Below are 11,983 nucleotides of genomic sequence, written 5' to 3' on the forward strand. Positions count from 1 at the left end.
ACACAGCAGGAAATCTCGCCATCCAGTCAGCATTCACCAAAGCTCTGTCTAACTTGCACCTCGTAAAACTACCTCCAGCAATCTTCTTTTCAAAAGTCCAAAATCTGCCCTTAGAGTCGATATCTAATAGCATGCAAACATCTATTTCATCTCGAAAAGCCTGGATCTGAGCATTACTGCGCTGCCCGACTCCCTCGTGCTCATCTGGATGTAGAACTTCATTAAAATCTCCTATACGAAGCCAAGGAAACGAGCTTAGAGAACTTATATTTTTAGCACCATCCAAGTTTGATGCCGCAGATGTATTTGGGCTTCACCGTACACACACATCATCCTCCACTTCTCTTGCCCCCTCTCCTCCACTGATACATCAAGATGATACACAGAATAACCAAGAATCTCAACTTTTATTGAATTGTTCCAGAAAAGACCAATACCACCACTTCTACCTTGACTATGTATTGCATAAGAATTATGAAAACCAATGGAACTAGCTAAAGCTTCTACGCTACCACCTGCGTTTCAACAATGCACAACAGGGTAGGGGTAAACTTCCTCGCGAACTCATGAAGTTCTCGAACCATCGCGGCATTACCCGCACCACGACAGTTCCAACATATAGCACTCATTGGGCCCGGCGGTGCTCCTTGCCGGAGCCCGCCAATTTTAAGTCAGCCTTGCCTCGGGTACTATTCTTTGTCACGTTCTTGTCCCCCTCACTCCCAGCGCCGCCGGGCCCGCCAATTTTAAGTCAGCCTTGCCTCAAGTACCATTCTTTGTCACGTTCTTGTCCCCCTCACTCCCAACTTTAGCTCTCTTGGGGTCTTGCTTTGTGCTAGGACTTGCTGGTGTTGTAGGGGGCAGTAATGCTAGTAGGTTGTGACCTGCAAGACCTGGCTTTTGGACATTCATTACCAGGTTCTGCCTAGCTGCAAGTTTAGACGCCCGCTTCCTATTGTTCTCTGCATCTTCCATCTGAGCATCCGGATTGTTTTCCGAGTCCACCTTCTTCCCGTGACCATAATCACCATCAGGATATTCCTGTCCTCTGCCGCCAATCCGGCCACCCCGCCGGCCTCCATGCCGACCTCTTCCAGCACCCGGACCCCTTCCAGTCCTCATAAACCATTCAACATGAAGCCCCTTAAACACAAGGGCACACGAAGGGTGAATCACAGAGCCGTGTTCCTTATACAAATGTCCCAACATGCCACAGACTGCACACTAGTCCGGAAGCTTCTCGTATTTTACCTTATAGATCTGTCTCTTTGCATCACGGATCATCAATACCGCATTCTTCAAAGGCTTCTCCACGTTGATTCAAACCCAAACACGGTAAAAGTTGCCCGTGAAGTCCTGCGATTGCTTCTCTGTGAACAATACTTCTCCCACTTTAGCTGCAAGGGACGGCACCAGGTGCTCATACAGATCAGGAACATCGTGTATCTGGGCCCAAATATCTATAGTGTCGAGCTTTATTGTAGAAGCTTCGCCACCCCGTCATACGGTTTTATGATCACAGCATCACCTCGAAAGTGCCAAGGCCCATCTTGCATCACACGCTCCCAGTCCCCCAAACAAGAGAACTGAATTGTGTACAAATTGTCCTCCAAAGGACTGAACTTCACCTCCTGTGCGAGATCCCACGCCGCACGCATATTTTTGTACAACCAGTATTGGCTATAGGGTTTCCCAAAGTGCACTCGAGCCACAGCAATCCACCGCGCCACTTCTGCAGGTGCTTCCTTCTCATTGAAAACCACATTGTCCAGATCCTCTTCCCTCAGACCCAACTCCTCCGTCAGCTTTGCCACATCATCTGCAGAACTCTCACCACCGGCCCCTGACACCATTGTAGTTGACATCGTGATCCCTAACCCGCACAGCAGATCGGGTTTTCTCGAAGCAGCCCTAAGCCCTCCGCTCCCCACATCCCCCGCACGGTGGAGGCACTCACGGACCAAGCAGGACTGTTCCACTGGGACTATGCGCTTCACTCACTCTACCAGCGCGCCATGGTGACCGGCCCGACGGGCCGCCCCCGCGTCCCTCTCCTCCTCCTCCCAGGCCGCCAGCGGCAGCTTGGCCGCCGTCGGAGGAGGAGGAGGAGAAGCTGCATAAGAGCAACTCTAGCAGACCCCGCAAAACACCCCGGCACGCAAAATAACCGCCAAATTGCGGGTCGCGGCCAGAAAATCTGCACGAGCAGACCCCGCATCCCGCCCCGGCCCACAAATTTTTTTGCATGGCGCGGCAAATCTTCTCCCCCAACCTCTATCTTCACGGGCTGGGAGGCCGACCCGAGCTCAACCCCTATCCCACGCGAGATTTGGCGAGAGGGACATTTCCGCGCGGCCCTTCCTGCTCCCCGCACCCTCCGCCATCATTGCCCCCACTCAGCAAGCTCCGGCTGCTCTTCCCCGGCCGCCCGTCGCCGCCATGGACGACCCCCTGCTGTCCCCCGTAACCGTCGAGGTCGACTACGCCCCTTCCGCTCGGGCGGATCTCGTCGCCGGCCAAGTTGGCCCCGCCGCCGTCAACCAAAGCCCAAGCCGCGCCTGCACGCAAGCGGCAGGGCAACGTTGTCATGTAGGGCGGGAATCCGGCCGCCCCCGCCGCAATGGCCCATGCTCCGGGCGCCAACGCGGCAGCGCGATCCCAGCCGGCGGTGAAAGTCGGCAAGGTCGCGCGGGCGTAAAGCGGAGGAAGGTTTCGGCTTCAAAGAAGCCACCTTCTTCAACCTCTCGCTCCATCCCGCCGCAAGGAGGTGCTCCGACGATGTCGTTCAACGGCGCCACTCCCCCTGCGAGCGAGGTGTTCGACGAAATGGCCGGAAGGTATGCGCCTTCGATCTTGGCGATTCCCTTTCATTTTTTGCCATTATTCTCGATAGCGCGTGACTTGTTATCGTTCGCTACAGCGGTGGTTCGAACAATGGAACAACCGAGTTCATGAACTTGTTGGACACGAACGCGGTTGACATTGATCAAGCCCCTTTCGAACCATTCGAGTACAATGAAACAGAGGCCGGCGTGGATGATCATGGTTGTGCGGACGAATTGGAGGAGATCGAAGCGCAAGCGTTTGAGCAATCGCATGCAAAAACTGGAAAAAGTATAAGATCGAAGAACTACATGATCTTGGAAGATCAAGCTTTGATTCAAGCATGGAGTGCGGTGTCTCTTGATGCATGCACGGGTACATCTCAAACTTCCAAGAGATATTGGCAAAGGATCGAAGATCAATACTTCCGCATTATGGCAAAGTATCCCAATAGGACTCCACGCACATTTCGGTCGCTTCAAGGGCGTTGGGAGAACATCAAGCCTATGTGCAGCCGTTGGGCAGCTTGCTTGGAGCAAGTACGCAATGCACCTCCAAGTGGCACCGTGGAGTCCGACCATGTGAGTTTGTTTTGCCTTTGTTCAAATTGTGCATCATCATATTGCATCATGAGAAGTGATTGGATCACTTTGTTCACATTGTGTAGGAAAAGATTGGTCAACATAGATACAAGGACATGGAAGCTTCGGAAGGCAAAATTTTCAAACTAGAGCATTGTTGGGAGTTGCTCCAAAAGTGCGACAAGTGGAAGTTGATCGACAAAGAATCCCCACCAAAGAGAGGCTCACTTAAAAATATGGATGAAGATGAGGATGATGATGGCCCAAGAAATTTGCACAAGCCCGATGGTGACAAGAAGACCAATGAGAAGATGAAGAGAGAGCAAGAAGCATCAAGCTTGAGGGAGAAGATTGATGCCATGTTGCAATCCAACGAGTCGATGTTGTTGAAATCGGTGGAGATCAAGAAAGAGTTGGCCGAGAAGAAGGCGAAGGAGAAGCAAGAAAAGTGGCAGTTGCTCAAGGAAGAGGGGCTGCGCAAAGCTGCCATCGAGGAGAGAAGAGCACGAGCTGCCGAAAACAAATCAATGTCCATGTTGCTCGCCGAAAAGAACAAGATCATGTCAATGAACCGTAATGACATGGACGACCTCACCAAAACATGGCATGATATGGCAATGAGGGAAATCTTGAAGAGAAGAATGGTGGCGTCGGCCGGTTCATGCTACAGTTCCGGTAATGTTTTCTCCGCTCCATATGGTGGCAATGTGGATGATTTCAGTGCGGGAGTTGGAACAAGCGTCGGAGGTGGATTCGGTGGCCCCGATGAACTCCAAGGTGGACTCGATGGCGCGGAGTGAAGATCGATCAAGATGATGCCGGACATGGGCGCAAACCTTTTGCGGGGCCCTCTTTTGCGTTAGCCGTAATGAACTTGGCTTCTATTTATGCGTAAAACTGTTTGTGTCGTTTGAATTTGAACTTGTTTGTGAAATCCTATGTCAAATGCGAGATTTGCAGTTTATCTGTTTGCGGGTCGTCACGGTGGTGTCCTAGAAGAACCCGCATAGCCGACCCGTAAAAATGCATATTCCACAATTATATTTTTTTACGGATATATTTGCGGGGTCTGCATCTGTACCAGCCCGCGCCGGCCCGCAAAAGCTGTTTTGCGCGAACTGCAAACGCGTTTTGCGGGATCTGGTAGAGTGCTCTAAGGCGTATCAAGTCGGTCTGTTGGGGCCCAAACCGATTAGTACTAGAGGATCCATTTTTGTTCAGCTGAATCCGGTTCTAGCTTCTCCAATTTTCTTTGTCCTCTCTTGGGAATGGGTGTGTAAATTGAGATAATATATTTGCAAAATTTGGCATGTACTCGGTTCCCACATTTGAGGAAAGAGCTGAATAGTGATAATGCGAATGCAAAAAAAAAAAAAAACGGCATTGTTCTAATCAAATGAACCTTACCAATGTCCGACCGGTTAAGAAAAGTTTGTGATGTGCATAAGAACTGACCAAATTTCAACGGTCACCCTCACAGATTAAAGGAGCATTGCACATCACATTCAGATTGACGTACGCACGAGATTTTTTATTTTTTTTAAGCCGGCAAAGCTAGTTTCCCGCGGTATCTCGCTGCTTCTTCTTCTTCTTCTTCTTCTTCTTCTTCTTCTTCTTGGGGACCCTCGGCATCTCGCTGAAGGTGCAGGAGCACCTCGGCCGGCGGCGCGTCGTGCCACACCCGCTGCGCCGTCTCCTCGTGGCCGAGCTTAGCAAAGCGGTCGGCCACCTTGTTGCCTTTCCGGGCAACGCGCGTCACGGTCACGTTGACAAGCCGCGTGAACATGGTGATCGCCTTGCACTGCTCTGCGTCCTTCTCTGCCCGGACGCGTGCCCGACTGACAACGGCGTCGACGGCCGTCTTGAAGTCACCCTCGATGGAGATATCACGCCAACGGTTCTCCAGAACCAGCTCGAGGCCGCGCTTGAGCGCGACGTGCTCAGCGAGACGGCGACAGAGCTCGTCGCCTCGCCAATCCGCCCCGCGTAGCCCAAGACAAACTTACCCTTGTGATCACGGTAGACTCCCCCGATGCTGGCACTCCTGGACTCGTCGTGCTTGGATGAGCCATCAAAGTTCAGTTTCAGCCACCCACCTTAGGCCTCCTCCAGTTGGTGACAGAGTAGACGCGCACGCAGCCGGCAGCGACGGGCGAACACGTTGTGGTTGACGCAGCCACGCAGGGGCGGCAACGGCGCGGGGCAGCCCATGGGAGCGTTGGACAGCAGCGCGCGCTCGAGAAAGTGGAGGAGGCGTCAGCCGAGAGAAGCACATGCTTACGTTCTGAGTATTTTGAATTTGGCGCGGTGTGTCATGCGAGCTTGGCCGAGGTTGCAGTGAGGGTATATATAGGTGCTCTTGCTGACGCCTAGACTTCTTCATTTGTTTCTCTTCATATTTTCGCTGTGTTCTAGGCGTTGCTTGCTTGCCGCCTCGAGGTTAGTGTGTTTACACCTTTGGCTCCTCTCAAAGCACGCGACGTTTTAAATCATCTCTGCTTTTAACTGAGTTGCCAAGTTAATTCCGAGAAATGCTACAGCTACGGATTTTTCTCAAAGAGAACTTACGGGGTGAGGTGGACACCAGTGCCGGAGCTTGGAGGAGAGCACTTCTTTTTTTGATTTCTGAGCACATTTTTTATATATTCTGAATCATAGGCACTGTATATCAAACAAGGTTACAAGATGGAGTGTGCACATCCTGTCAAGGTATTCCACTGTCAACCATGAACCATCAGACTATTAATTAATAAGTTAGCTAAAACAAAAAAAATTGAGATACTAGACATGGAAATCAGCTTGTCGATTTTCCATGCATGCATCTAAAATCTATAATGACATCTTCATGGATGTTGTTTCTCCAATTAAAGCAATGATAATACATGATCTTCCTCAACCCGCGATATGCCATGTGCACCTTCCTTCTAAAACCAAATCAATTCTTCTCTGATTCTGATTTTCCTTGGCCTTGACTACCTACTCCCTCCGTCCGATGAAGAGTGTACATCTAAGAATTTTAGGACAAAATATGGAGTGAAGTAAAAAATGCATTGGAAAGGTGCAAGCCACCATCTCTCTCCTCTTTAATTACCCAATCCCTAATGAGCTAGGTGCATGTAGAAAATTAAGAAGACCATGTGTAGATTGTTATTGGTCTTGATCACTGGTGGACCTCCCCGGTGGGCAGGGTATGGCGCCTACCATATCTTAATTTTGAGCAAAAAAAAATTATATGTATGCATCGATACAGAGGCTGCGCTGTCCATTGATAGCTAATAGAAAAGGCTGCGTCGTCGTTCACTCGTTCTTATGGGCCAACGCGGCCAGTGGCCTGATGGGCCAAGACAGCCAGCCACCCACTAAACGACGAGTCACGGCTGGCCTGGCCAGGTTCGAGCGTAGGATTTTTTCTCGTCTCGACCACTACTCGACCTCTCGACACGACGCTATGCAGCAACCCTAGCGAGCGGAAGCGATGGCTGGCCCGGTCGCCAGGAGCCCAGGAGGCAGGAGCGGTGGCGGCACTGCGGTAGCAAGCGACGGCGGCGCAAGCCGGGGCCTAGGCGCCTGGCGGCGGCGGCAACGGTCCGGTAGTCTGGCCACTTCTGACTCTGGCGCAGTTCCGGCCAGATTGCAAGAAGATGGAAAAAAGAGGAAAGGGAATAAAGGAAAGGGGAGGAGGTTATTTCTGAACTTTTCTGAAATTTTTATAGCAAATTTAACATTAGTTGTAGCTTGAAGCAGATTGTAGATTTGTAGTGACCGAATGGATGATATTTTAATAGTAGCTTAAAGCAGAATTATGGCAAAATTTAACAGCAGCTTGAAGCCTTAAATTCAATGTGAATAAGCTTGCTAGACTCACAGCGATTTATCATGAGGATTTCTCATATTATGGACGTGACCATATAGTTAATAACCTAGAGCTATTCATTATCCATATGAGAAGAATTGAAGATTTTAGAGCTTGTCATGATATTACAAGCCTAGCTAAAAAGATGGTTGAACTTGAAAGGCATGTTATGTTTCCCGCTGTTTATCGTCTCATTGAGTTGGCATTGCTACTACCGATAACGACAGCAACAGTTGAAAGAGTCTTCTCATCAATGAAAATCATCAAGACTGAGTTGTGCTGCAAGATGTCTGATGGCTGGCTTAATGACTTGATGGTGTGTTACATTAAGTGAGAGATCTTCAAAAGTATTGATCTTGGCAAAATTAAGAAAGATTTTCAGAAGAAGGGTAGGGAACTGCCATTGTCTGGGTCTTCTAGATGCCATTAAAAGCTTCATTATCGATTGGTTTTAGGATGTTTTCCTATTGAAATATGTCTACATTTTCATTATATTTGGTTATTGGTTTGTAGTGAGCATTGTTAGTGTGTATTGACTCATTTGATTTGGATAAAAAAATCTAGTGAGACTTTGCCCCACCTTAAAAAAAATTGTGGTCCGTCTCTGGTCTTAATTACCGTGTAATAAGAGAGAAGTATTTTTTTTCACTTTAAAGTGTATTAAAAAGATAGAATTACACTTTTTTATGGACAAATTTTAATGTTAAACATACATTTTTCATCGGACGAAGAGAGTATATTGCAATTTGTATAAGATCGTACTACATTGCGAGTGTCAATCAAGAACTGCATAAGAACACACTGCAGCACAAGTCACTCTGCTAGTAGTCCTCCCTCCACTTTTGTATATAAGTCCACAAATCCATATTACAGATATCAAGGCAAAAATCATTAGGCACCCCAGGCTTTACACTTTATGCTTCCGGCTCGTATGTTGTGTGGAATTGTGAGCGGATAACAATTTCACACAGGAAACAGCTATGACCATGATTACGCCAAGCTATTTAGGTGAGACTATAGAATACTCAAGCTTCTCACACTTACATGCATGCAAAGGATAATTAATGTCCTTCTTTGCTAGTACAAGGCAAATACCATCAATTTTGTCTCGATTGCCGTTTATAGCCTTGTATAATTATAAATTATAATTTTGATTATGGCCTTGTATAATTGCAAATTATAATGTCCTCCTTTACTAGTATTGCTAGTACTAACTTGGTTCGATTCTGCTAGTAGAGATGTCGTCAGTGCTTTCTTCGATCCACGTACTCCTCGTTTGAGGGTTCAAGGTAATTAACTAAACACCGGCTATTCGTATGCTACGCATGCATGCGCGCCGCCCACGCCCACGCACACACAATTGATATGCAGTTACGTGCGCCCTCGCGTCTCCTTGATCGGCGCACTCGAGCCGCTTGATTGTTAGACTAGCCACAATGGGTAGTAACATAGAGTAGTAATATGGACATGCAACATTTTATTTATTAGGCTATAAACTCATAATGCCTTGATATGTGTGATGTTACTCATACTAGTAGTAACTAGCTATGTTATCACATATCTCTCTTTCTTCCTTTATTGCCTGCTACATCATCTTTTTTATCTAGATATGTGTGATGTTACTATGTATGTTACTCTCATTATAGGTAGTCTTAGTATGATGCGCCCCGACGTCAAGTCGGAGCACCTTACATCTGTCATATTCCATTTCCTTCTGTGTTGGAACCGCAGTCCTCTAATTATCTCTTCTCTTACTCGAACAGTAGTGAAGGAAAAAGAATAGTGAACACAAAAGTTTTTTGGCCGGCAACGAATACCGCTATATACGCTCAAACGCCTTACACGGTGGACTCAGGTGCACACACATCATCATAGCACACGCGCACACACGCCCTGAATGAACCGCATCCGACGCCGGTCGCCAACGCATGGACATGGCTTATTGTCAACACCCACCCCTAAGCCATGACATCGCCGCGCGGGCTGGTGACAGGAGCCCTGACTCGCTGTCGTCGACTCGTTGTCTCGTCCGCTCGATGACACCGTACACCTCCGCGCCCACTGCGACGTGCTATGTGATTGCCGTCGTCGGAGTTGATGCAGCTCACGTCGTTGTAGTCGTTACGGACATGACCCTGCTCGTAGACCCAACCTAGCGCACCGACGTCGGTCATGCCATCCTCCGTCACGACTCTGGCGATACACGCCGAGCTCCTTCTCCGCCGGCGACACACGCCTGACGTCCCTCTGCGTCCCGCACGTCCCGCGCGCACCCGACGCGCCCGACGAGCCCGATCGCACCAGTGCGTCCCGCGCGCACCCGACACGCCCGACGAGCCCGACCGCACCAGACGCTCACCGCGCGCCGCCTTCGCGTCCGCCATGGCAGCCGCCAGCGACAAACGCCGGAAGGATGTAGCCGAACTCGAGCACGGACTCGAGCACAATGGTGAAATACGCCTCCTCCCAATATCAACCGCACGCTTGTACACGCGCCCGCGGTCCCGACGTGTCCAGTGCGCACCCATAACACGCACCGAGCGCGCCCGGCTCGCTGTCACGGCTTATTATTCTGCACCGCTGCGACCTCAACCGCAGCGCAACACCTTCATGCCGCCATGCCGTTGTGTGTCGTTGAAGCCGCCACCGCGCAGGTCCTCCGCGGCCTCCTCACCGTGCCGCCGCAGCCACCGCGGCCTCCTCGCCGCGCCGCGCATCTCTATAGACCGATACACGGCCCGGAGCATCGTGGCAAGGAGAACGACGTCCAAGATGAATCAGCTCATAATATCAATTGTTGGAACCGCAGCCCTCTAACTACCTCTCTTCTCACTTGAACGGAGGTGGAAGAAAAAGAACAATGAACACAAAATTTTCTGGCCGGCGACGAACGCCGCCACAGGGGCTCAAACGCCTTAATTTTTTCTTCTTTACAATAGTTACATGGCTTACGCTTGGCTCAAACCGAACAAGTCCATTACATTGGCTTATATAGCCCAGCACACAGACGCACGCCCAGCCGTCGCATGCATCTGGCCACTATCCATGCACGCACGCACAACCGTCGCATGCATCTGGCCACTATTCACGCACGTACGCACTAACTGATCAAACCTTGCATGCACTGACCACTAAGGGCATCTTCAATGCAAAGCACTTAGATAGGCGCTTAGGAAAATAAAATAACTTTCATAAAACTGAAAAATCATCGAGGCGCCCGCTAACACAACGTTGGCCGCTAACTATAGGCGCTAGCTAACCACTGACTCAGCTGTAAAACTGGTCGTTGGACGCGTGTTCTAACTCATCGGAAGGGGGAAAAAATGGTTAAGCGCTCACGGCCAGAGTTTGCGTCGATGTCAGGCTTGACGCCAGGATTAGTCAGCCCAACTTCCAATCGGGGAGGATAAGAATCCTGGCGCCTACCCTTAGCGCCCCGCGTTGTTGATGCTTTAAGCCACATGTACGCAACACCGCGCCTCCACTCTTACTAACCCGCCCGATCAGCACGCCATGGCCGGCTCGCACGACTCGCTCATCGGCTCATGTTCGTCTAGACTCGCAACAGATCGTCAACGGCCACAGCCTTACACTCAGGTGCACACACACCATCGTGGCACAGCGCACACACGCCCTTAACGGACCTCACCCGACGCCGGTCGCCAGCGCACGGACATGGCTTATTACCAACACTCATCCCCTAAGCCATGACATCGCCACGCAGCCTGCCGATAGGAGCACTGACTCGCCGCCGTCAACTTGTCGTCTGCTCGATGACACCGCGCACCTCCGCGCCCGCTGTGATGTGCCGTGTGCTAGCCGTCGCCGGAGTTGATGTAGCTCGCGTCGTTGCCGTCGTTACGGCCGTGACCCAGCCCACAGACCTGACCTGGCGCACCGACGCCGGTTGTACCGTGCTCCGTCACGACTCCGGCGACACAGGCCGAGCTTCTTCTCCGTTGGCGACACACGTCTGGCATCTCTCTGCGCCCCGCACGTCCCGCGTGCACCCGACGCGCCCGACCGCATCAGTGCGTCCTGCACGTCCCGCACGTACTTGACGCGCCCGACCGCACCAGACGCTCATCGCGCGCCGCCTCCGTGTCTGCCATGGCAGCCGCCAGCGACAAATCCTAGAAGGATGTAGACGAACACGAGCGCGGACTCGAGCAGAACGGCAACATACGCCTCCTCCCAACATCGACCGCACGCTCATACGCGCGCCCGCGGTCCCGACGCGCTCGACGCGTCCAGTGCGCACCCATAACACGCACCGGTCGCGCCCGTCTCACCGCCACGGCTTATTGCCCTGCACCGCTGCGGTCTCAATCGCAGCGCAACACCTCCATGCCGCCATGCCGCTGTGTGTCATTGAAGCCGCAACCACGCAGGTCCTCCGCGGCCTCCTCACCATGCCGCCACAGCCACCGCGGCCTCCTCGCCGTGCCGCGCATCTCCATACACCGACACACGGCCCGGAGCATCGCGCAGCCGTCGGCGAACTCCGCCATTGCCGGCACGCCTCCGGCAAGGAGAAAGACACCCAAAATGAAGCAGCTCATGATACCAATTGTTGAAACAACCCTCTAGCTACCTCTCCTCTCACTCGAACGGAGGTGAAAAAAGAAAAACAGTGGACACAAGATTTTCTGGCCGGCGATGAACGCCGCCACGGGCGCTCAAACGCCCAAATCTTTTCTTCTTTACAATGGCTAGATGGCTTATA

At 51.2% G+C, this 11,983-nt stretch overlaps 1 pseudogene; it reads right to left on the reverse strand.

Moving 5' to 3' along the window:
* Positions 1–4,340: 4,340 nt before the first annotated feature.
* Positions 4,341–11,768, reverse strand: LOC125519234 (annotated as a pseudogene).
* Positions 11,769–11,983: the final 215 nt, after the last annotated feature.

The sequence above is a fragment of the Triticum urartu genome, chromosome 7 (assembly GCF_003073215.2).
Source record: "Triticum urartu cultivar G1812 chromosome 7, Tu2.1, whole genome shotgun sequence".
Lineage (NCBI taxonomy): Eukaryota > Viridiplantae > Streptophyta > Magnoliopsida > Poales > Poaceae > Triticum > Triticum urartu.